The 25389-nt window shown below is 41.0% G+C and overlaps 1 protein-coding gene across 2 annotated transcripts in view; it reads right to left on the reverse strand.

Annotated features, from left to right (window-relative positions):
* LOC126162339 (cleavage and polyadenylation specificity factor subunit 1) overlaps positions 1–20564 on the reverse strand; it is a 316445-nt gene extending 295881 nt beyond the window's left edge. Inside the window, exon 1 of one of the 2 annotated variants that reach the window (XM_049918776.1) lies at positions 20399–20564. The gene's annotated coding sequence lies outside the window, so the exon portion shown is untranslated. Of the gene's footprint in view, positions 1–20155; positions 20359–20398 lie in introns of those variants that run through there. The other variant, XM_049918777.1, reaches the window with a different exon arrangement.
* Between the last annotated feature and the right edge of the window lie 4825 nt (positions 20565–25389).

Raw genomic sequence — 25389 nt, forward strand, 5'->3', positions numbered from 1 at the left:
AAAGAAGAAGAGATGTTCCAATTGCTGCTGAGTAACTATGAACAGCCAGGTCATAACTGAACTACTTACAATATATTTCTTTATTTGTCTGGGTTAAGGGCATCCAAGTAGTTGCAATATATTCCTAGATTCATAATTTAAAAGCTGTTTCTCGAAACTTTGCAAATAGGCCATCACAGAATAGTTTGTGTTGATCTTCAAGTGTCTGTCAGTTCAGTTTCATCAGCATATTCCTGGGTGTTCTGGCAACCATCAGAATACAACCTCATTCCCATGCTGTTGTAACGAAAGACGAGTGTCTACTGGATACATTTCCTGAAGGGACCTCAGACTGCCAAGAGGATAAGATCAGACACTTCCCTCGGATTTTTCTCGTCCAATCCATATCACGTGTATCTCAGAGTGGTACACTGTAAATGTATCTGACAGGTGAAGTCTGAAGAGACAATCAGTGAAGACTACCCAGTAGCCAAAGCACCTTCTGCCTCTATTGTCACCCATACATTGTGCTTATCTAAAACATTGCCAAACAAATGTCTAAAAGTCACATTTTTAGTGTCTTCTTTTCTAAAATTAGTCCTTCCAGAAGTCAAGTTATTGATTTATTTCACTCTTTGCATATAACTTATTATTCAGCACAACTATTCCCAAAATATGACTCGTTGCACAGATTCTAAATGACTCATTGCACAGATATTGCTTAAAGCAATATCACTCCATGGATGGGTCAGTAACAGCATGGGATGCACACATCTGAAGTACAGCATATATTTTGCATTCTTGTAATAATGCGAGTAGTTGTCACCAAATATAAAGTGGTGCCTGGCCAGCTTCAGTGTTAAAGCAGGAAACAGGGCTCACTATAAGCTCTCCTGTGGTAACAAAGCACCATCATGGTGGACTGCATCCAATACCTTAAAGTATGATGGTCTGTCAAATGTGTACGCCATGTAACCATAATGAAACAGAGAACACACACAAAAGCTCTATAAAACTGAAAATGGCAGGCTTGTTCTGCTTCCCATGGTCAGGGTGTAATACTTTTCAAAACATTAAGTGCTTTGAGTGAATTAATTTCTAAGTTTCTAAAGTGAGACAGTCATGATGTAAGCTCCTGATCAAAAGTGAAATACCTGAAACCTCAATGTCACTGTAAATTTAAGTTCTGAAGGATTAGAAACACGACACAAATCATTAAAACCAACACAACATATTTTTGTCTGCAAAGCATTTAAATTCTGTTTTTAATGTGAGATCCTTTAGTCAGAACTGTAGCTGGCTTGTACTTGCTTAAGGCTGAAATGTGAACCAAAAATCAAAAAGTTATCTACAAATAAAGAAAATTTCGTAAGTATGTCGTCTTCTTTGTTTTTTGGCCTCCTTTTTTCTGCAGCTGCACATGTACAAGTTTTATAGCTTAATATCCATCTTTAGCAACTGTAATAAGTCTTTTTAACAGACGTGTTTTGCTTTACTCTAAAGAATCTTCAGTGTCACTGTAACAATATGGTTTTTTCTTCGTATAATTTTGTTTGTTTTGATCATAAACAGTTAGCATACTTCGCATATTCTTACTATAAACAGTTTTTATTCTTTTCGTTACTCAGCATTCCCCCCTCCCTTGTCTTCCATGTGTGTGTGTGTTGAGTATTTGCATTTGCACACAACACTTTCGCTACACTTCACGCATTTACACTTCTGTATTGGGAGGTATCACTGACTTCTCACCATTTTGGACAGTTTGTTTTGCTACTGTGGGATGCATTCGTATTTTCTGTTTTGATAGTGGTGGACATCAGTTATCGCTGTGTGAGTGTTTATATTTTCCAACTTGAGAGAGAGAGAGAGAGAGAGAGAGAGAGAGAGAGGGGGGGGGGCGTTTCTTGTAAAGTAGTTTTCCCCTTCTGTAAAACACTTTTTTATTTTTTTATTATTTTTTGAATTTTTTATTTGTTTTCCTAATTGGGGGTAATTATCTTTGCATGTCTGCTTGTGTCTGTGTATGTGCAGATGGATATGTGTGTGTGTGCGGTGTATACCTGTCCTTTTTTCCCCCTAAGGTAAGTCTTTCCACTCCCGGGATTGGAATGACTCCTTACCCTCTCCCTTAAAACCTACCTACATCCTTTCGTCTTTCCCTCTCCTTCCCTCTTTCCTGATGAAGCAACTGTTTGTTGCGAAAGCTTGAATTTTGTGTGTATGTTTGTGTTTGTTTGTGCGTCTATCGACCTGCCAGCGCTTTTGTTTGGTAAGTCTCATCATCTTTGTTTTTAGATATATTTTTCCCACGTGGAATGTTTCCCTCTAAAATATATATATATATATATATATATATATAATAGAAGGAAACATTCCACGAAGGAAAAATATACCTAAAAACAAAGATGATGTGACTTACCAAATGAAAGTGCTGGCAGGTCGACAGACACACAAACGAACACAAACATACACACAAAATTCAAGCTTTCGCAACAAACTGTTGCCTCATCAGGAAAGAGGGAAGGAGAGGGAAAGACGAAAGGATGTGGGTTTTAAGGGAGAGGGTAAGGAGTCATTCCAGTCCTGGGAGCGGAAAGACTTACCTTAGGGGGAAAAAGGGACGGGTATACACTCGCACACACACACATATCCATCCACACATATATGGTATATGTGGTATATTTTCCCGAATTTCTCCGTCCTTTAACGTGATTTACCGGCAACACAACCACCAAACCTTTTTGCAGATAGCTGTCTACCAACCCAAGTTCACCACAGGATCAACTTAACCAACACTTTTTCGCCTTTTTTCATACCAGGTGGTCTTTAAATATGTCTGCTTGTGTCTGTATATGTGTGGATGGATATGTGTGTGTGTGCGAGCGTATACCCGTCCTTTTTTACCTCTAAGGTAAGTCTTTCTGCTCCCGGGACTGGAATGACTCCTTACCCTCTCCCTTAAAACCCACATCCTTTTCTCTTTCCCTCTCCTTCCCTCTTTCCTGATGAGCCAACAGTTTGTTGCGAAAGCTTGAATTTTGTGTGTGGATAACGGGAAGAGAGGATATATTGAAGGGCAAGTTCCCATCTCCGGAGTTCGGATAGGTTGGTGTTAATGGGAAGTATCCAGATAACCCTGACGGCGTAACACTGTGCCAAGATGTGCTGGCCGTGCACCAAGGTATGTTTAGCCACAGGATGATCCTCATTACCAACAAACACTGTCTGCCTGTGTCCATTCATGCGAATGGACAGTTTGTTGCTGGTCATTCCCACATGGAATGCGTCACAGTGTAGGCAGGTCAGTTGGTAAATCACGTGGGTGCTTTCACACGTGGCTCTGCCTTTGATCGTGTACACCTTCCGGGTTACAGGACTGGAGTAAGTGGTGGTGGGAGGGTGCATGGGACAGGTTTTACACCGGGGCGGTTACAAGGGTAGGAGCCAGAGGGTAGGGAAGGTGGTTTGGGGATTTCATAGGGATGAACTAAGAGGTTACGAAGGTTAGGTGGACGGCGGAAAGACACTCTTGGTGGAGTGGGGAGGATTTCATGAAGGATGGATCTCTTTCAGAGCAGGATTTGAGGAAGTCGTATCCCTGCTGGAGAGCCACATTCAGAGTCTGATCCAGTCCCGGAAAGTATCCTGTCACAAGTGGAGCACTTACGTGGTTCTTCTGTGGGAGGTTCTGGGTTTGAGGGGGTGAGGAAGTGGCTCTGGTTATTTCAGCCTTCAGAATCCGGAATCCCTGAACCATTACACCAACAACCTGATAACAGCTTTCGCATCCTGCAACTACCCTCCCGACCTGGTACAGAAGCAAATAACCAGAGCCACTTCCTCACCCCCTTAAACCCAGAACCTCCCACAGAAGAACCACAAAAGTGCCCCACTTGTGACAGGATACTTTCCGGGACTGGATCAGACTCTGAATGTGGCTCTCCAGCAGGGATACAACTTCCTCAAATCCTGCACTGAAATGAGATCCATCCTTCATGAAATCCTCCCCACTCCACCAAGAGTGTCTTTCCGCTGTCCACCTAACCTTCATAACCTCTTAGTTCATCCCTATGAAATCCCCAAACCACATTCCCTACCCCCTGGCTCCTACCCTTGTAACCGCCCCCGGTGTAAAACCTGACCCATGCGCCCTCCCACCACCACTTACTCCAGTCCTGTAACCCGGAAGGTGTACACGATCAAAGGCAGAGCCACGTGTGTAAGCACCCACGTGATTTACCAACTGACCTGCCTACACTGTGACGCATTCTATGTGGGAATGACCAGCAACAAACTGTCCATTCGCATGAATGGACACAGGCAGACAGTGTTTGTTGGTAATGAGGATCACCCTGTGGCTAAACATGCCTTGGTGCACGGCCAGCACATCTTGGCACAGTGTTACGCCGTCCGGGTTATCTGGATACTTCCCACTAACACCAACCTATCCGAACTCCGGAGATGGGAACTTGCCCTTCAGTATATCCCCTCTTCCCGTTATCCACCAGGCCTCAATCTCCGCTAATTTCAAGTTGCCGCCACTCATACCTCACCTGTCATTCAACAACATCTTTGCCTCTGCACTTCCGCCTCGACTGACATCTCTGCCCAAACTCTTTGCCTTTTAATATGTCTGCTTGTGTCTGTATATGTGTGGATGGATGTGTGTATGTGTGCGAGTGTATACCCGTCCTTTTTTCCCCCTAAGGTAAGTCTTTCCGCTCCCGGGATTGGAATGAGTCCTTACCCTCTCCCTTAAAACCCACATCCTTTCGTCTTTCCCTCTCCTTCCCTCTTTCCTGATGAAGCAACCGTAGGTTGCGAAAGCTAGAATTTTGTGTGTATGTTTGTGTTTGTCTGTGTGTCTATCGGCGTGCCAGCGCTTTCGTTTGGTAAGTTACATCATCTTTGTTTTTAGATATATTTTTTCCCACGTGGAATGTTTCCCTCTATATATCACCACTTTAAAAAAGTAAATTACTTATTTAATTAACATAGGAAATAAATAAAATAAAAATGTGATTCTCTCTCTCTCTCTCTCTCTCTCTCTCTCTCTCTCCTTAACTGGGAAATATAAACCCTCACAGAGCAATAGCAGATGTCTCCACCACTCTAAAAACAACCAAAACATGAACGTATCCCACAACAGCAAAACAAAACATACAAAATGACTAGAGGACAGTGATACTTCCCAACACAGAAGAGTGAATGTGTCAAGTGCATTGGAGGAGCTGTGTGCAAATGCTGATACTCAACCAACATACCACCATAACAGGAAAGGGAGGTAATGACAGTGGCACATAAAGTGCCCTCCACCACACACCGTTGGGTGGCTTGCGGAGTATAAACGTAGATGTAGATGATGAAGAAGAATGGATGAACAACAAAAAAACTGTGGGTAACAAAAGAATAAAAACTGTTTATAGTAATAAGTATAGCATGTGAGCCGTTAATGATCAAAACAAACAAAATTGCATGAGAAAAACACCATTCTGTTACAGTGACCACAGAAGATGCTTTATTTTAAAGCATTCTCTGTGGTCACTGAAACAGAATGGTTTTTTTCTCCGGTCTTAACAGGGCTTTTATTACAGTTGCTTAAGTTTGCAATTAACCTATACAACTTCAGAGGACTCTTTACTGTGGATATAATACTATGTATAGCTATTAAAAATAGGATCTCATTTAAAACACTAGCTTGGGGCACACCATAATCTTGTATAAAATGATCTGATAGCAGGTCACGAACTCAAAATCTGAAACGATGTAGAGAGAGACAAAATAAGCATATCAGGAAAGCCTTTCCGGTTGACCCATGTTTGTGGCAGTCTGCGAATACAGTGCTTACAGGTATTATTACAGGCATCTCAGGGTCAAAAGCCAGGCATTGCTTGCACAGAAAGGCCTGTTTCTGGCTACCTCCAGCAGGGTGAGGTTATCAACTGTACGATGCCTTCTGAATCTACAGTGAAAGCTACTATAAGCTGCCTGGATTCTAAGATCAAAATGTGGTTGCAGTTGACTATTCATTCCAAGTTTTTTCCCCATTTGGCTGGTCAGGACAGCATTGTAATAGCATTTCCTGTCCTTCCCATGCTTAAGAAGGGAGTTAAATAGCTTCCTTCCATGACAGACTGATCAGTTTCACCATTTTAAATTAAACTACTTGAGAAAGATTTCTTTAGTATTCCCAGTGAGGCACTGCAATATAGTGGTGTTGTGTCAGTACTATCAACGTTGAGACAAGTTACCATGCGAGATGTAAACTTCATCACTAGAGGAACTGTCCTCTCGGCAATCACTTATTGTTAGTAGAGACATAAAGCTGGATCCTGACTGCCAAGGGCAGTGATTAGAACAAGATGGTCTGCATCAGTTTGACTGATGGCTGTACATACCACAGTTTTTTCGTAATATGTGTTGTCGAAACAATGCTGAGTCTACATTGACTGCCTGTAACGTACTGATTATAGCTACACTGTTAGCTGAAATCTAAATATCCAACATCACTCCACAGAAGAACAGGTGGTCTTCACTGCAGTCTCAAAAACTTCAACACTGATTTGCCAGTGATGTGCTGGCCCATTTTGGGGTTATAATCAACTCATAACTGAAAGCTGCCTCGACAATCAAACACAGGCATTTGTTGTGCAGCACCCACGTTCACCTTTCTATGCAACCACGTGGGCAGTTTTCTTGTTGGTACAGCTCAATCTGGTAGATGTATTCAGATCAGGGAATGGTCACTGGTGTACAGCTCATCACCTACCCAACGATCTGGATGAGAAGGTTGGAGAACATCAGAACAGACCAACGACGGAGAACAACCTTGTGGCAGTGCCAAGGTGCTTAAATAGATCCTCTGCCAGGGCTTCAATTATATTTCACTGTGCACTGAAAAGAGGAATATTCTTCCCACTACTCCCAAGAAAAAATTCCAACTACCACCCAAACTATGAAATATCCTGTTCCATCTTCTTGATGGCACACATACTCCCGCTCCCTTTCCACAGGCATGATATCTGTCCCATCACAGGCATATTCTCTTATTACATTAGGGGCAGGATCATCTATGAAAACAGCCGCATTGTACACCAACTCCACTGCAACTTCTACACAGACATTTACGCGGACATGGCTGTCAAACACTGTACACTTTAACAAATGGCCAATAGTAAAATTGACACCCTGTGACAGTGTATGTCACTTGGCACAACAAAAATGACATCGATGGTGACATTACAACCAGTGACATCTTGATCTTCCAGCCAAAGAACATTGTCTCTCAACTGTATAGGTGGGAACTCTACCTACGTCTTCCTTGGTTCTGCTAGTCCCCTTGTCTCAATCTCCACTACCTCCTTTGTGACACTCATACCTACTCTTGTGCCTCCCCACCCCATTTCCTGCAGTTCACCAGCTCTACGCATTAGTTCAATTCACATGTCAATTACTCTACACCTATACATCTCTACACTCTCCCTCTTCCCTTTTTCTATCCTGCAGCCCCCCACCCCCATGAAACTTCCCCTACCAGGACCAGAGTGAACTCACTGGTACCACATTCCTACCCTCTTTCTTTACTGGCTTTCCCTAGCTCATATTCTCCCTTCTCTTCATCCTACCCTCTTCTTTCTTCTCCTCATCCACTCCACCCAATACAACTCCTTACTCCATTTTGGGCTGCAGTGCTATTCGTCCTTCCCTCTTCTTTCTACTTCTCATCTACTCTTCTACAAAAATATTTACTTGTTCCATTATTTGTATTCCATCCAGGACTTTCCAGTATTACATTAATTAAAATTTTGTCAGCTTTTATATACAGGGCAGAGAAAAATTGTGTCACTGAATTTAAACCCTGGGTAGCTGATGCCAGTAGGGACCAAAATTACCAATGTTGTGTAGGTCGGCAACACACCATTTTTAAACTATGGATACTTTGTGCAGGCACTCCAATTGGCTGCGGGATTGCACTGTTGCTGGATGCTCTGGACAAGGCATGACCGCAAATGCCTGCTGGAGATCGCAATGTATCCAAGGTGGGCCGCACGCTCGGTGGTAGTGCGCCCACCTTCCACTCCAGGGTCCCAACACATCCATTGTAGTTTCATGATAAGACGTACCAGGAACAAACCTATCAACAGCTGCTTGTTCATGTACAGTAAGTCTTTTACAAATGTGTTGGCCCTGAAAAGGGCCTTTTTTGTAGCTAGGACATTGTTTATTTAAAGCGGATGCTCAAACTAGCAACCCTCTGACATGACACAAGCTTGGTAATGCCCAACGGTGTTTTGCCAAACTCTTTCAGAGATTTCTGGCATTGCCCTGATGTGATTGACGGCATGTTGAATATGATCCAGTAATTCCTCTTTGTTTCTAGGTGGTCCATGTCCGGGTGGGTGAACTAGAACCTCGACGAATCCCAGGGAAAAGTCCAGTGGCGTGAGGTCTGGTGAATCCAGGGGCCATGTCCTACAAGCACCTCTGCCAATTACTCAACCGTCGAAGAGTTCATTTAAATATCCATGCACAGCATGACTGTCATGTGTGGACGCACCTTATGCTGCAACAACATGTGTAGCCGTATGTACAGGGGAACATCTTCCAGCAGGCTGGATAGAGTTTCTTGCAAAAAGTGAAGGTAATTTACCCCAGTAAGTCGACGAGGTAGACGGACCAGCTCAATCAGATGGTCACCCACAATTCCTACCCAAATGTTGAACGAAAATCATTCCTGGTGTCTGTGGAAGTATGTGATGTGTGGATTTCCCCTTGCCCAGTATTGAACATTTTGAGTGTTGTAACAGCCATCCTGATGGAATGTGCACTCATCGGTAAACAACACAATGGCGGGGAAGTTGGGATCTCGTTCAACACATTGCAGAAACCACCAGCAATACTCTAGTGTGAGTTCATAGTCTGCCACAGGATTTAGGCCTTGGACAGGGAGGAAACTAAATGGATGCTGGCCGTCACCCCTCAACACCTCCCAGACTAACCGCTGAGTGACCCCCGTGTTGTGTCCAACCACTTTAGCACTTGTCGTATGTGCTTCCTCGAAGCGCTCGAGAACCATCTCTTCAAATGCAGCATCCCATCGTGTTCTATGTCCTCCAGCATCACCATGATATGCCACTAATGAGCCTGTTTTGCCACGTCGCTGGTGAACTACTGTAAATGTTTGCAGGTGTGGGTGGCGTCTTGCTGGGCACCGTTCCTCTTACAACCATTGAGCTTCATGTGCATTAAAGCCGGCTAGTCCATAAACAAAAACCATACCTCATTGTCCTTCAAGCGAATACTGTGCCGCCATGCTTATTGTAAGACTAAATCACAGGTAATGTGCATGTGCTCTGAAGTGTAGCTTACATGTGAATGCCTCTGACATGAGGTGGACACAAACAGCAGAACCTATTTGACACATGTGCGTATCACGTTGGGGCAATGGTGGGGCAAGAGACATTTGTATGTGTGAACCGACAATCATAGTGCTGCCCGTCAACCGACAAATGGCAACAGAGCAAACCCACAGCCAATCGGAGCACATGGTGCCAAATTTCCGTAGTTTAAAAATGGTGTTTTGTCGAGCTACACAACATTAGTAATTTTGTTTCCTACTGGCGTGAGCTATCCAGTGTTAAAATGTCATGACACAATTTTTCTCTAGCCTGTATACATATTTGCAACCAAGTTTGCTGATAATGTTACAACTAATGTCCTAGAAACAAAAGAAAAGTTCGGAGTAGGATTAGGAAATGAGACACTTAAAGCAGTAAAAGAGTTTTGCTATTTGAGGAGCAAAGTAACTGATGATGGTCAAAGTAGAGAGGATATCAAATGTAGACTGGCAATGGCAAGGAAAGCGTTTCTGAAGAAGAAAAATTTGTTAACATCGAGTGCAGATTTAAGTGTCAGGAAGTCGTTTCTGAAAGTATTTGTGTGGAGTGTAGCCATGTATGGAAATGAAACATGGACGATAAATAGTTTGGACAAGAAGAGAATAGAAGCTTTCGAAATGTGGTGCTACAGAAGAATGCTGAATATTAGATGGGTAGACCACATAACTAATGAGGAGGTATTGAATAGAATTGGGGAGAAGAGGAGCTTGTGGCGCAACTTGACTAGAAGAAGGGATCGGTTGGTAGGACATGTTCTGAGACATCGAGGGATCACCAATTTAGTATTGGAGGGCAGCGTGGAGGGTAAAAATCGTAGAGGGAGACCGAGAGATGAATACACAAGCAGATTCAGAAGGATGTAGGCTGCAGTAGGTACTGGGAGATGAAGAAGCTTGCACAGGGTAGAGTAGCATGGAGAGCTGCACCAAACCAGTCTCAGGACTGAAGACCACAACAACAACAACATCCTAGAACTCAGTTTTACGTTATCACTAGGCATTATGCACAACATTTCTAATGGTTTCAGGAACTTGACCATATCAACCTTTCCATTACATTCTTCATGTTTTCCAATTTGCCTGTCTAAAAAAGTGAGTCAGTATCCATCTATTACGAATGAGATGCTTAGCTCTGGAAGATGAGCAGAGATGATCATCAAAGCTCCCGGACATCTTGTGACCACCTCTGGCATGGTCAGGTGTTTATATTGATATGGTCACTAAGGTCCACCAGTTGCAGGGTTGCAACTGCTGATTAGAAATTTATTGTCAAGCAGCACCACCATCCAAACCACAGTGTTTTATGAAAACAGCTACCGCAAGTCATAGATTTGTGCCTGTTTATTCTCTGCAGATATTATTTGTATGCCATCTTGAAGTAAATAACAACACGATTAGTGCTACAATGTTTATGAACTGGACATTGATTCTGGTTAAACTCATTCATGTCAACAATGAGGCTATTCAGCATCAGAATATTTTTATCAGCACTTCTTATGTATTTAGACTTGTCTTCAAAAACTTGGGTTATGCATGTATCATAAAACATTGTCAATGAGGGGCTACAAATCCATGTGGACAAGAATGTAACAAGTGTTACTGGAACTGCTACATAATAAACAGAAAAAGATGAAACCGTTCCAACCACATGTGGCTATTCTCATAGCATTGATGTCAATGTCATCTGCCACCCCAACCACAGCTTAGACTTCCTTTAAAGAGTGACAAGTGATACATTACTAAAAATATATTCAGCATAATTATGCAGCATACCATAGAAGTAAGGGACCACACAATTTAATGGATTCATACATTACACTCTTTAAAGGACCTTAATGCACTGCCCTTTTCCCATACTGTTGAACTGATGTCTGTGTATTATAACAAACAAAATTAGGCAGTACCAGCGTGGTTGTGTCACTTCAGTTATGTGTGTTCAGTTACATGTGTCTCATCACAATCCTACTGACTGAGTAGGAGACAGTCATGCAGATTCCTTAATTCATGACTGCATCACACAAAAAGATTTGAACACAGGCACTGTGCTAGACATTCTCATCACTTTCTGAAGTTACGGCAATTGCACAAAGTTATCCCTTAATTCAGGCAGCAGAATGACATCTTTCGTGCAGCCCAGAAATCACCATAGTGAATGATCAAGTTCCAGGAATGTCACAGCCAACTTGGGAACATACACAAGACATTTGGTCTATCTGCTCACCTCTTCCTCAGCATCTTGTCAATCATTCAAAGCAGAATTGTCGAAACAAGTGTGCTCCATTTTTCCCAATCCCTTAACTCTAGTCATGTCAGGAGTGTCTGACAATCTCACACTGTTCGTTGTTGATTTTGTTTCAAGAAGGACAATGGTGCGCATCATTTACATGCACAGTGGCAGCCATCAACAGGCACATCATAAAAATTACTTATCGACTTATGTAGTCTGTGCCAACCAGTAAAGTTCCAGGTAGTCATGGATGCAACTGTCTTCACTGCTGAATTGGAAAACTTACCTCTAAGCAATCTGGACTTTTATTCTCATATAAACAACAGTTGATTCTGATTAAATGTCAATCTGTAATCCCAGTAGTCTACAAACATGTATCCAGGGAAATACCTTTTTTGTAGGGCTGCTCCCATACACTCAAACCATATTTGGAATAGATGCCTTTAATCAGTTTGGTTTTTCAGGAACATGAAAAGGTTAGTGTGGTTCCCATAGCAATACTATACCAAACAGTTGAAAACTAAAACACAGAATTTTCTGACTTATTTTTGATTTATGATGCACAAAGTACCTCATAATGTATATTTTACACCAGAGTCACACTGCCCAAGTTTGATTAGGCTAATCTTATCACACGTCTTATGTGACATTGTAGCATCTCGTGTAGTGATTCATAAACAGAATAGATCTTATTTTATTTATTCATTTCATCCAAGCATAGTACCACATTGATATAAGAACTGTCACAGTAACAGAATAAAAAAATCAAGAGCTTAAAATATAGATATATAAAGAATCTTACTGATCACATGGGGATTTTAAGGCAATCAAAGCTCCAGTTATCACTCATTTAAACTATATTCAATGCACAGATGATTTATTCTCTTTTCTCAATAGAGCCAAACATTATACACAAACAGATTTTTCAGATAGGTATCACTAGATTCCAACTGATGCAATGTCACAGCACTTTATTGTAAGTAAGATTCCTTTCAGCCTGTTCCAGTACCAATGACTTCCTTTCATTGTTGCCAGCAATACTACGATCTTCCAATCCTAATTCCAGCAATTTATTCAGCCAATTCCCATGTGTCAATTATGTAAATGACACAGAGTCAAAGGGTGCAGCACATAAAATCATTTGGCAAACCTAGAGTTATTGTTCACTATGCTGCATTGAACTGCAATGAAGTGCAATTTAATGCAATATATAGATAGTTAATTTTGAGTAAACAGGACGTCTTACACACTATTTCATGAATTTCAGAATGCCCGCTCCGTCTTTACAAGAACTTGAGGCATTTTCGGGAAAAATGAATTATTATTCCATTTTCAAAAGTTGCACAACATTCAGTCCCATAACATGCACTTTAATGCAAAGATGCCAAAATTTGAGCAGTCTCTAAATTGCGAATGGGTTTCCCAATGCTGAAACAAAATTGGAAAATGAAACTATGCCTTGTTCCATACAGCCCCAGCAAATTCTACATAGAAACAACTGACACTTCAGATTATGGTATAGGAACGGTTCTTGGTCACAGGAAATGAAATGGAATGGAGTGCTGCAAACCTTATACATAAAAAACATTAATCCCAACACAGTCACAGGTTGAGAAAGAGATACTGGCCAGTTTTTACACAGTCCAGAAATCTCATTTGTATCACTGTATAGTGCACTTCCAATTCACAAACATGCCTTTGAGGTCATTATTTGGACCTTGCAATTCTCTTGAGATTGAAACAACACAATGTCAACAACATCTGGCTCTCTTGCTTCGCTAATACCAATATCAAATATGTTACCAATCTCCTGGCCAGTAAGTTAAATGCCAATGCTCTGTCAACTTCCCACAGGTCCTGCACCCTATTTCAACTGTCATGGAGTTGTCCTTTCCACTCAGACAACAACATTTGTTCTGTTATCAACTACTTCCCAGTACAGTCAGGTGTAGTTACCTCCTAGATTGTCAAAGATCCAATACTGTGCAAAATAGCTCGTGTACAGTAAGACTGGCCCAAAAGACTACCATGTTGAGCAAATTCACTTCTCAAGTGTTATTTTCCCTATGACACTGTCTCTGAATCAAGAACAATTCTTCGTTCCTCAAATTCATACTCTCATGAAATGGCTCTTACACCAGAGATACAGGGGTGGGGGTAAGAGGGTGATCACATGAAAATTAGCCATTAGGTCTATTGGTCAGTCACTCACTCAAGATTTCAAACTACTGGTTCCCTTCCATGCAAACTGATCCTCCAAACAGGTGGCAACTGAGAAAGTTTTTTCCTTGGTCCACACCCACTGAACTGTGAAAATATATGCATGTCGACTTTTGAGGGTCCTTTTCTGAATCACGTGTGGTTTATAATTACTGATGTATATTCTCATTTCCTGTATGTACACACACAATGGGTGCTACAATGTCACACACAACAATTATAGTTCTTTTTCAAATTTTTGCTATTTATGGCACTCCGAAATTTTTAATGGATAACAACAAGAGATTCACTTCAGACACAATTGCAAACAGTGAGGAATCACTCACCTTTTTTAAGCTAGCTGAAGCAGAGGAAATGGGATGCATATTAAATCCAGTGGGCAGGTTTTCAGTCCTAATACCAATTCTCCCAATGATTTGCTCACATTTCTCAGTTCTTACACAGCTACACCTTGTGGGGCATCAGTCCTGCAGAACTACTGCAGGCACCTTAACACTGCACACTACTGCTCTTGCTGACGCCTAGTCTTTTGCGTCCACCTGCACTACTGACACTAAGCACAGGGCCCTTTGGTCTGACTTGACAACTATGACCAGCATGCTTGATGGCTGCTAGTAAAGGTTCAAGCAGACCTGGACTGCCACCTATACTTTCTTTTCCCATCATCATCAAACTTGGAGGTGCCATCAACACCAGCTCCAGTGACAACTGAAGCATCAGCTACTGCCTGTACTGAAGCCACTCTACAACTTACATCCCTGACTGAAGGTTTGACAGCACATGCACATAAATGCCTGTCAGATTGCCTCAAGGAGTTAACATCCAAACCAGCATCTCCTTCCTTATGTCCAGTGTCTTGATTACAGCACTTTCTGCTGTAACTACAATCTTTGCATCTGGTAGCCCCTCATCCAAATTACAGCACCATATAGTGACAACCATGGCAGGCAGCAGACCTGAGACTGTTTACTCCAGCCATGTACTAATTGGATGCCACCGATACATCATTCTTATAATGACTGTTAATAAGGAACTGTTCACAAATCGGATATTATTTGTGGTTAAATCTCTTCATGTTTTCTCTGTCACTGGCTAAGCTATTTTACAGTTATCAGTGTCAGTGTACTTCTATCAGTGCTTCAAGTGAATTTTGGCTTGTGTTCCATAAATTAGATAATGGAGACAACTATAACACTTTATACTGAAAAAGTACAGGGTGGTTGCAATTAAGCTTTCGCTATTTGAGACAGGGTACACAGAAAACTATTTACCACGTGGTTAAGGACTTCATAATAATGATGTCCAGACAGAGCGCTGCAGGATTTGCATTGCTGGTAGTGCTAGTGTAATGGCTTGCCACTAGCTGCTGGCACTGGTACGGTGAAGTAGGGTTGAAACACAAAGATCAATGTGCACTAAAGTTGCAGACAGTCAACATGAGCCTTCTCAAAAAGGTAAGCAGTGCTCTACACATAACACTGCTGCTTTTTGCGAGTACAGATGCATTACAGGAATATGGAGAGGTCATCTTTCCACACCATAGTTGAAGAACATAATTCAGAAGTTCAAATTAACTGGCAAAATGAGAATAGTTCCTGGGAGAGGCTCATGCTAATTGTGTCACAAATTGTTGGAGAAGTCATCATTGCTATGGCTGAGAATGCTGGATGTCATGCGTAATGTGTGATCTTCAAGCAGTTAATGAGTTGTGTCAAGATAGCTGAACATTCCATGCTCCACCTTTGAAAAGTGTTACGAACAATATAGTGAAATGGTACCTCCAGTGCGGTTTCAGGCTGTCATGGATGCAAATGGTTGTCAGACTGGGCAATATTTGTAATAGGGAACATAATCATGGTAAACAATTAACAAATGTTACACTTTCATGAAGAAATTAAAGTGTGTTTCTTTCAATAATTTACTCATTATTTCTCATCCACATGTGCTTACAAATGTTTCCACAAAGTTTCATTGTCCAACTATCACTCGTTTTCATGAGGGCCCTGTCAAGTAGTGGATGTATAATTATAACCTCTCTCTATACTGCAGAGATATTTTACAATATGCTTAAGCTTTGTTTTAACAATCAATATAGTGTGTTATCTAAATGATCCTTTACTATACACCTATTATTAATAAGGTAAGAGGTATGCTTTAACTGTAGGATAAAATATGTTGGCTTTCGTTGTCTCTTCACAGCTTCTTTGAGCAACATATTGTACAGGTTGATTACCTAGCAGAAAATAATGTTTGGAGTCTATTTTTTCTTCGTAAATGTAAGTTATATATGTTTCTTGTTCCCAATAATGGATTAAGTGCATTACAAATTAGTAAATGTACTTGGGCAGTTCAGTTTGAACTACCACATGTTTGAACAGATTTTCACAGTGAGCCTTATTCTTATTATTCATGTTCCCCTTAATGTGGAATGAAAATTATGCCCATATTTTGTGCATAACGTTACCAAATAATTAAAGATCGAGTGTACATAGGAATAACATTTAATGATTAGGCCCTTGCTTTCACACACTAATGGCAAACATAATATGCCAATCACGTTTTCTTGGCTAATAACTTTGTGTCCTCATTCTAACTTGACTGACAGTCAAAATTCATTCCTAAATATTTTATTTTGAATGCAAAATCTATAGTACACTATTATCATGCATGTTTCATAAGACAGTATTTTTGCTCCTCTTTTAAACCTTTACTTCTTCCACCATTTGAACTTGAGTGTGATTCTGATATGATTATTTTCTGAAAAAATAAATAAATAAATTATTTGATACATGTACACTCTCTAATCCTTTTGCCCTAGCAGACAAAATTAATGAGTTACATGAATAGATACAACTTTTTAATGAAGCATACTTTGGTTTCCAAAATGACAAAACTTCTTCACAAGGATGACTGTGTTACAGGCAATCATAGACTTGTCCAGGTTTTTTGACACTGTTGGCAGTAAAATACTACCACACACGCCAGATACACTAGATGTAAGAGGAAGGGAAAATGAGTGGTTCCAGTCTTATACAAAGCGGTTCACACATCTGCTCATGATAATTTTTTAGTAAAACAATTGTCAGACAAGCAACACATAAACATAAGTATCCTCAGAATTATGTATTGGTTGCCAAATTCAGTTCATTAACATACATCAATTGCTTTCCAGATACTATAAGACATGGGGAAAAAGATCTCTTTGCTGAAGATAGCAACAGCGTTGTCACTGATAAAACACTGTAACTCGTATTCGAGAAAGCAAATGAAACTCAAGTATGTTTAGGACTGGGCCATATATAATAAATTAGCACTGAACATAAAGAAAAGTAGTGCATGCTTCAAAATAAAGAGGGAACACAATTCTGTCACATTAAATACTCATGATAAATTTATAGATTGTATAACAAAGCTTTTAGGTAAAATTTCTGATTGTCAATTAACATTATCAACAGTCTGTAACAGCAAAAGTCTCGTGGTGACATACAATGTACGCATACACTCAGTTCTGAGGTATGGAATTCTTTTCTAGGCATTCAAAGCACAAAACAAGGATAAATTTTCAAATTGCAGAAAGAAGCTGTAGTATTAATAACTAGCAGTCAGGCTCATTGTATCCTTATTGCACCAAGGGAGTAGGCCTACATCTACCAATCTGCTGTGCACAAAAGGAAAAACATTAACTTACTAAGCATTTCACTAAAATTTTTATGCATAATCATGGAACAAAAGTCAGTTTGGACTTATATTTACTAGAAAGACAAACAGAAACCCCAAAACAGCATTTGCTATCAGGGAATAAAATTTTATAATACATTTCCCAAGGAAACGAAAATGATTACTAAAATACATCTGTTTAAAAAGGCAGCTAAAATATTCTTGATAACTAATGCATAATATAAATTAAAGATGACATACAAGACTTAATAGTAGTGGTTAATAATGAATGTGGCTAATGCCACTACCTTGTCACATTACAATACTGCAATGCTTTGGCAAGAAAATCACATACAAAGATCTACACTGTATGACAGAAATCTGAAATACAGAAGCGTCCGATCCCGCCCGTCTGCTTTGACCCATGATGTCACAAATATGGCGGAAACAAAAACAAACACACACACTTTCCACAAGAAGCCTAATGACACTAACAGGACAAGCGCGGGAAATGGGGTGTTTTGGGTGGGGGGGGGGGGGGGGGGGGGGGAAACTAAATATAAACAAATTTAGACGTCTTGCGTAGCTACAACGTGTAAGTGAAGACAGCCATGCATGAATACCCACCCACCTCCCCAGGGGTCGTAACCCCTGCAACCCATAGAAGATAAAGATGCTTCAGTAGCTGATTAGTGTTTTTTGTCTTTTAAAAAAAAAAAAAAATCTCACGGGATAGAACGAACAGATCAGAAAGATAAATATAATAAACTAAAACAGAAATTGGAGGAAACAGATAATTAAAATAAGTAATAAGCGTTTTTAAATTTAAAAAAAAAAAAATCTCATGAGATAGAACGAACAGATCAGAAAAGTAAACAAACTAAGATAAAACAGAACCGGAGACAGCCACACTCAAACCAAACTCCGCACCGTCATGACGTCACACACGACAACACCCTTACATCACGGGTCAAAGCCGACGCGTGGGATCAGACGCTTCTGTCGACCCCAGAAATCATATTATCCTCCTGAGTTCAACACCTTACTTATGATGGAGGATGCCAACTCAATTTTTCAGGTATACTGACAGATGAACACGAAGACATGCTTGGTGAACAGTGGCACATTTACGGAGCATCAATTTTTCAGGTATACTGACAGATGAACACGAAGACATGCTTGGTGAACAGTGGCACATTTACGGAGCCAGTTTTCTGAAGGGTCCGGAATTGGTGCAAGAGGCACGGCAGCAAGCTCTTGGTCCGCGGTCACTAGGGGGTGTTCTTGTGCACTGATGAAGAGAAAAACTGTGTTTATATCAAAGAACATTGTACAACAGGGACCAACTAAATCAAGCAGTGCATTTGTTAAGATGCTGACCTCATATTCAGCAGGATGGAGTTTGCTCATCTGGTCATTTTGATTTAGGTTCTCCTAAATCATTTCAGGCAAATGCTGGTATCGTTTCTTCATCAAGGACATGACTGACCATCTGGCCTATCCTCATAAAGAATACTTGAACATTCTGAGTGGATATATATTTTTAAGCTATTTATTTTCAATGCACCATGATGACAAAGCCAGTATCACTGTAATGTGATCCTTGGAAGAACAAATTAACAATAAAAGAAAGAATTAATTATATTGTCCTGTCCAGTCCAGTCTGTTCCCTGAATCATTTATTTGTATTACCTCTCTCTCACTAATTTCCAAAATCCATCTTTTTATTGATCTCTAAACAGCACTCCATTTCTGCACTAAAAGTCATCATAAACTGTCATGTTCAGACACATGTGAATCTTAGGTTTGAAAACCCTTCATGGTTTCTCAAAATCATTCCTGCTAATATTTTTCCTCTTCCCTAAAATTCTGTTGCTATTCATTCATTCCTCCTCAAATCTAATCACCTGCTTTTGTGTAACTTCACTACCAGTAATTTTTATGACGTGCTCATTAAACACAGTTCTCTGCTACAGTAGATTTTCAAGCCCAATTTCGATCTTGCACTATTCACTTTCTTCCATTCACTGACGATTTTCTGTACCAGAGGCATAAGATAAATGATCAATAAAATCAAAGAAATTCATGTATTTTCCAATAACATGTGCTATTCCTCCCATTTTCCTCTTAATAGTTTCCTTTACAGGTGCAGATAATGCGTTAGTTAAGATGGAATCGCTTTGCCTGGCACTCTTTCGATACAATATTATTATCCTTAAGTAGTTTAATGGAAGATGTGCTACTGATGCAGATTCTTCAGTATATTAACATAAATTACGAATCTCGCTTCTCATAGGACATTATCAGAGAGAAATAATTATCATGATGTATTATTCGTCAGAATTGGGAACTCAGAGGTCTAGGAAAGCTTTGAATCTGTTATACAACGCTCGAAAAAAGCATCACTACAGAAAAACATTTCTAAAGCATTAATGAATAGATTTTACAGCTGCGTTGCAACTGAATACTGTTCAAAACGTTCACTGTAGACTGTCGTTATTTAATAAGTGGATAAGTTCATTTTTCAAGTGTAACACAATACAAGTAAAAGTCAACCCTTCAAACTTGTGGAAGATTTTCAACTTTGGGATTCTTTAACAGCTACAAGCCTCCAGCCATGTCAGTGATTATCAATTGATAATAAGTAATACTCATAGCAGTCAAATAATACTTACCGTCCTGAAAACATTCTGTTATCGAACATTTACACAATACCGGTATGTACTCTGCTTCCTAAACCGGCATGCTCCCCTTTCGTTACTCATAAGCGTCTACGCTAGAGAAACCAGTCGATATCAGCAGAATATAGCAGATTTTATACCGAATCCTTAAAGAGTGGCTCTTCAACATACTACAACTCAACTGCATGAAAAACATTGCACGCTACAGAAAATGTAAACACTATGCTAGATGCTCACCAACACCACTTCACTTGTAATGCCATGAACTGTTTATGATCGATGACCACACTACACTCACTAGGAATTGTTTTAATTTATGAATATAACAAAATAGTTAAAAAAAATTTTCATAAATTTCAAATATCCATATCCAATCCTCTTCCACAACCCCCTACCATCTTTGAGTTTGTCAATCTGATCGACTAGCGTACATCGATTGCTAGCATCTTCGAAATATTTATTATATGTGATGTGCGCAGACTTTTGCGCAGACAGATCGTTGCGTGTGGACAGAAGATTTGCACCAACCTGAGGTGTGTGCAAACCTGGAAGTTGGAGTTGAAGGTTTGAGCGAAAACTCTCAAATATGTGGGTTCAAACCACATCTGCGCAGACAAGTTGGAGCGTGTGGACAGGAGATCGCCGCAAATCTGGCGCGAAACAGCTTTTTGCTCAGTCTAGTGTTTGTATTTGTGCGCACAGGGCATTAAAATGGCTGATACTCGTCAGTGTTCCCGAGAGTTCGTAAGTGAATTCACTGAAATATGTAGAAACCACCCATGTTTGTGGAAGATTAAAAGTAAAGAATATAGTGACCGGCGACCGAGACAAAAAGACAGCAGCACACAATGCTCTAATTGAAAAAATTGCGTGCAGTTGACGCCTCGGCAAACAGAGAAGCAGTAATAAAAATAAAATCCTTGCGAACTGTTTACCGAAAAGAGTTATCCAAAGTTCAGAAATCTAGAAGATCTGGTGTAGGAGTAGATCAAGTATACCAGCCAATGTTATGGTATTTTGATCTGCTTAGCTTTCTTAGTGATCAAGAAACGCCAAGACCAAGCAGGAGTACAATTGAAGATGAAATTGGAGTGTCAATGTTACCGCCAGCCGTTCATGAGGGGAAATTGCCCTTCTCATACAAGTATTTTTTCTCATAATATGAAGGGTTACAAGCATTAAGAGATAATTATAAGTTTCGACATCCATCCGCAAATAATTTCGCCAGTCGTTAGGTTCGCCCTGCAACTCTCGCAGTAAATTTACGTGAGAAAACTGCTTTCGCTTTAGCAGCCACTGTCTACACCATTTTGCCAGCTTTCTCTGTTTCCTGCGATTGGTCTGAATGTTTTTTGCAACACAAGTTGCGAACACAGACCACAACAGAACTTCCTCCATTTCTATATTTCAAAATAACTGAATTAAATTTTTGACGTTTACGGGGAGCGTAGTCCCTTGCCACTGATATTTCTTTTCTACACCGGCAGATGGCGGGCGAGTAGTAGATTGTGGTTTGTGTCGTGTGAACACACCACATTTGCAGCGATCTTTTGCATGTACAGACATCTGCGCCGATGTCTGCGCAGACAGATCGTTGCGTGTGGACCGGGCTTAATGGTTCGTTCAAGCAGCTGCCAACGGAGTCTCGCGCTATAAGCAGCCCCTTCTCGTAACTTCTGGCTATTTGGTGTGTATCCGTTTGGCGTATAGTGAGAGTAAGCAGCCTCACTCTATCGGGAAATTTTTTTCTGCCGTCCCAAACTGCTAGATTCGGGTATGCGCAGAGCTGTCTCGGTTAGAGTGGGGGTATAATCAACGTGACTCTTGTTTTGTTGCACCTATATCTATACTTTAAAACTACCGTGACCTGCCTGGCAGAGGGAACGCCCCATTATACCAGTTATTAGGGTTTCTTCCTGCTCCATTCACATATGGAACGTGGAAAGAATTATTTTGTTTCAATGCCTCTGTGCATGCAGTAATTATTCTAATCTTATTCTCATAAACCCTCTGTGAGCGATACGTAGGGTATTGTAGTGTATTTCTAGAGTCACCATTTAAAGCTGGTTCTTGAAACTTTGTTACCAGGCTTTCTTGGGGTAGTTTATGTTTATCTTCAAGAGTCTTCCAATTCAATTCCCCCAATATCTCTGTTCCACTCTCCTATGGATTAAACAAATCTGTGACCATTTGTGCTGCCCTTCTCTGTATACGTTCAATATCCTCTGTTAGTCCTATCTGGTACAGGTCCCACACACTGGAGCAACAATCTAGAACTGGTCACACGAGTAATTTGTAAGCAATTCCTTTGTAGACTGATTGCACTTCCCCAGCATTCTACCAATAAACCGAAGTCTACCACCTGCTTTACCCATGACTGTGCCTATGTGATCATCACATTTCATATCACTATAGAGTGTTACACCCAGGTATTTGTATCAGTTGGCTGATTCCAGCAGTGACTCATTGATATAATATACATAAGATAATTTTATGTTACTTTCGTTTTACATTTCTGAAGATTTAAAACTAGTTGCCAATCTTTGTGCCACTTTGAAATCTTATCAAGATCTGACTGAATAATTATGCAGCTTCTTCCAGGAGTATTTCATTACAGATAACTGCATCATCTGCAAAAATCATGATGTTACTGTTAATATTATCTGCGAGATCATTGATATACAAGATAAACAACAAGGGTCCCAACACGGTTCCCTGTGAAACACACGAGGTTACTTCTACATCTGACGTTGACTCTCCATCCAAAGCAACATGCTGTGTGTCTCTACCAAAAAACCCTCAATCCAGTTACAAATTTCATTTGATACCCCGTATGATCGACTTTTTGACAATAAGCGTGGATGTGGAGGGTTCTTAAATATTTCAGTTGCTGATGCATTTCCTGTGTTCATCTATTTCATGTTGAATGTTATTCATTTTCACTAAATCACAAGTATTTACTTGCAGAACCCAACAGAAATGCAATTGGGTGAAAGATAAAATTTATGACTGCAATTTATTTTTTATGTCCATCGAATTGGAATCGGATTTTCTGTCGAGTGATGGGGAATTGAAAGTATTGCACTGAATTTATGGAACACTTTCGTGTGTGGCATCATGTGGCAGGGAAGTTAAGTGAAACATTCAGGGAACCTAGCCGTTATAAGTATTGGGCAGGGGGAAATAGGTAGCTGCTTTCACTACAGCACATTCTGAATCTTTTTGTGGTTTGACGGTCATGAAGCAACATGTTTTAGAGATGCGACAGGCAGCTTTAACATCTGTATTGGTTCCTTGCACAATGTCACAGAAAGGTCGTTTTAGGAGTAGACGTGATAAAGTGGCTGTCTGCCGGGGAAAGGGCACAAACTGAAGCTAATTTTGCGTGGAAATAGGATGCCTGGTGTGATTGGGCAATCGACGGAACAGACAAGAGAATACACAGTACGCCAAAAGATCCTCAGCATATTTGAATGGGAAAAACTATTTTTCCATGCGACTGAAAATAGTTTGTGATCACAATCGTCGGATTCGGAACTTACTCTTCGGTTACCCTGCTTCTGTCCGTTAAGGGAGTATGTTCAGGACGTCAACATTTTACCAAGCGTTTAAGCAAAGCAAACAAGGATATTACACCATCTTAGCTGCGCACGCGCAGCGCCTATCTTTCACCCTGGAAAGTAGCTCTCTGGGAACTACTTCAATGAACCTCTTGTTTAGTGACTAAATATCGGAAGCGCGTTTGGCATTCAGTTTTAATCGAAAAGCAGTCACGTGACGTCCCTCGCTAGTTTGGCACGATCTTTCTCTTGACCGACAAATAGACGAAAGTGTTGTTAAAGATTCGATTGTAGCTAAATATTTCTGACGAGCAAGACTATAAATACCACTGCTGCTCGTTTCATTCACTACAATTTAAGCTGTGCTCTTAGGTTCCTGCCTAGCCACATCCTCGAAAATCACGATATATTTCGAATAAACAGCGAAGTGTTGTGAGAAAAAAGGCTATACATATGGTAGCTTCTCCTTTTACTCGCAGCAATTTAAGCTGAACTCTTAGGGTCCGGCCCAACTACACCCTTGGAAGTCGCGACGTATTCGGAAAACATGGTCAAATATTTGTCATAAAAGGAATGTAAATGTCATTGTTGGTTGTTTCACTTGCAGCAATATCATCTTTCGTTCTTGACTCATACTGAAGTCACAAAATGGAATGAACTTATTTCTGGGAGAGCACGCTCTTGTATATACATACCATCGAATGTTGCAGAACATACTTCTGGTGCATGAATAAGAAACTACCAGAATGTGCTACAAATGGGAAGGTTCGACGCTGAGATGCCTTCCTGTGCAGACCGTTGTGAAAATGCGTAGGAGGTGGCGGACCGCCGTCCAGCAGAGTTCGCTCTATCAGCTCCCCTATCTGGCCCCTCGCCACTAACGAACTAGCAGAAGATGTCGGACTCCGAGAAGACTACTAATTTGTGCTAGAGAAGTCGTTATGTGGCTTTGGCTGCAGGAGCGAGTAGTGTGGCTTGTTGTTGGAGGCCTCATCCTACTTGCTACCTAAGATGGACTGGCGCATGGACTCGGAGAATGAGAAGAACGCCATTGCTGGATTGGCTCCTTGTTATGCAGATGCAGCCTCGGCTGTAGAAGCGAGTGATTGGCATTCTGCCTACCACCTATGGTGATGCAATCCAGGAAGAAAGGTGCAACACAGTACAGATTGCGCGCGCATTCTGTGGACGGGGGCTTTCCCCTGCATGCTGTAGCGCACGCCTGAATGTAGGAGTACCACCTGTCTTCCACCACACCACTACAAGCAGTGTTGCGGACAAAGTTTCGGTTTTGCGTGCAACAATGACTATCTGCGGCCCTTGGCTGCCAAGGACAGCACGCCATCACAAAAATGGCTCTGAGCACTATGCGACTTAACTTCTGAGGTCATCAGTCCCCTAGAACTTAGAACTACTTAAACCTAACTAACCTAAGGATATCACACATATCCATGCCCGAGGCAGGATTCGAACCTGCGACCATAGCGGTTGCGCGGTTCCAGACTGTAGCACCTAGAACCGCTCGGCCACTTCGGATGGCCACGCCATCACAGAACACGCCACCTGTGACAAGTGCTGACACCCTCCAGAGGCAGATGAGGGCCTTGCCCTATTGCTAGGTCTTATGCAAGGGGCAAAGCTGGTAGCTGAGAGGATGGCATTGGTGGC

Source organism: Schistocerca cancellata, chromosome 2 (genome assembly GCF_023864275.1).
Source record: "Schistocerca cancellata isolate TAMUIC-IGC-003103 chromosome 2, iqSchCanc2.1, whole genome shotgun sequence".
NCBI classification, from domain to species: Eukaryota; Metazoa; Arthropoda; class Insecta; order Orthoptera; family Acrididae; genus Schistocerca; species Schistocerca cancellata.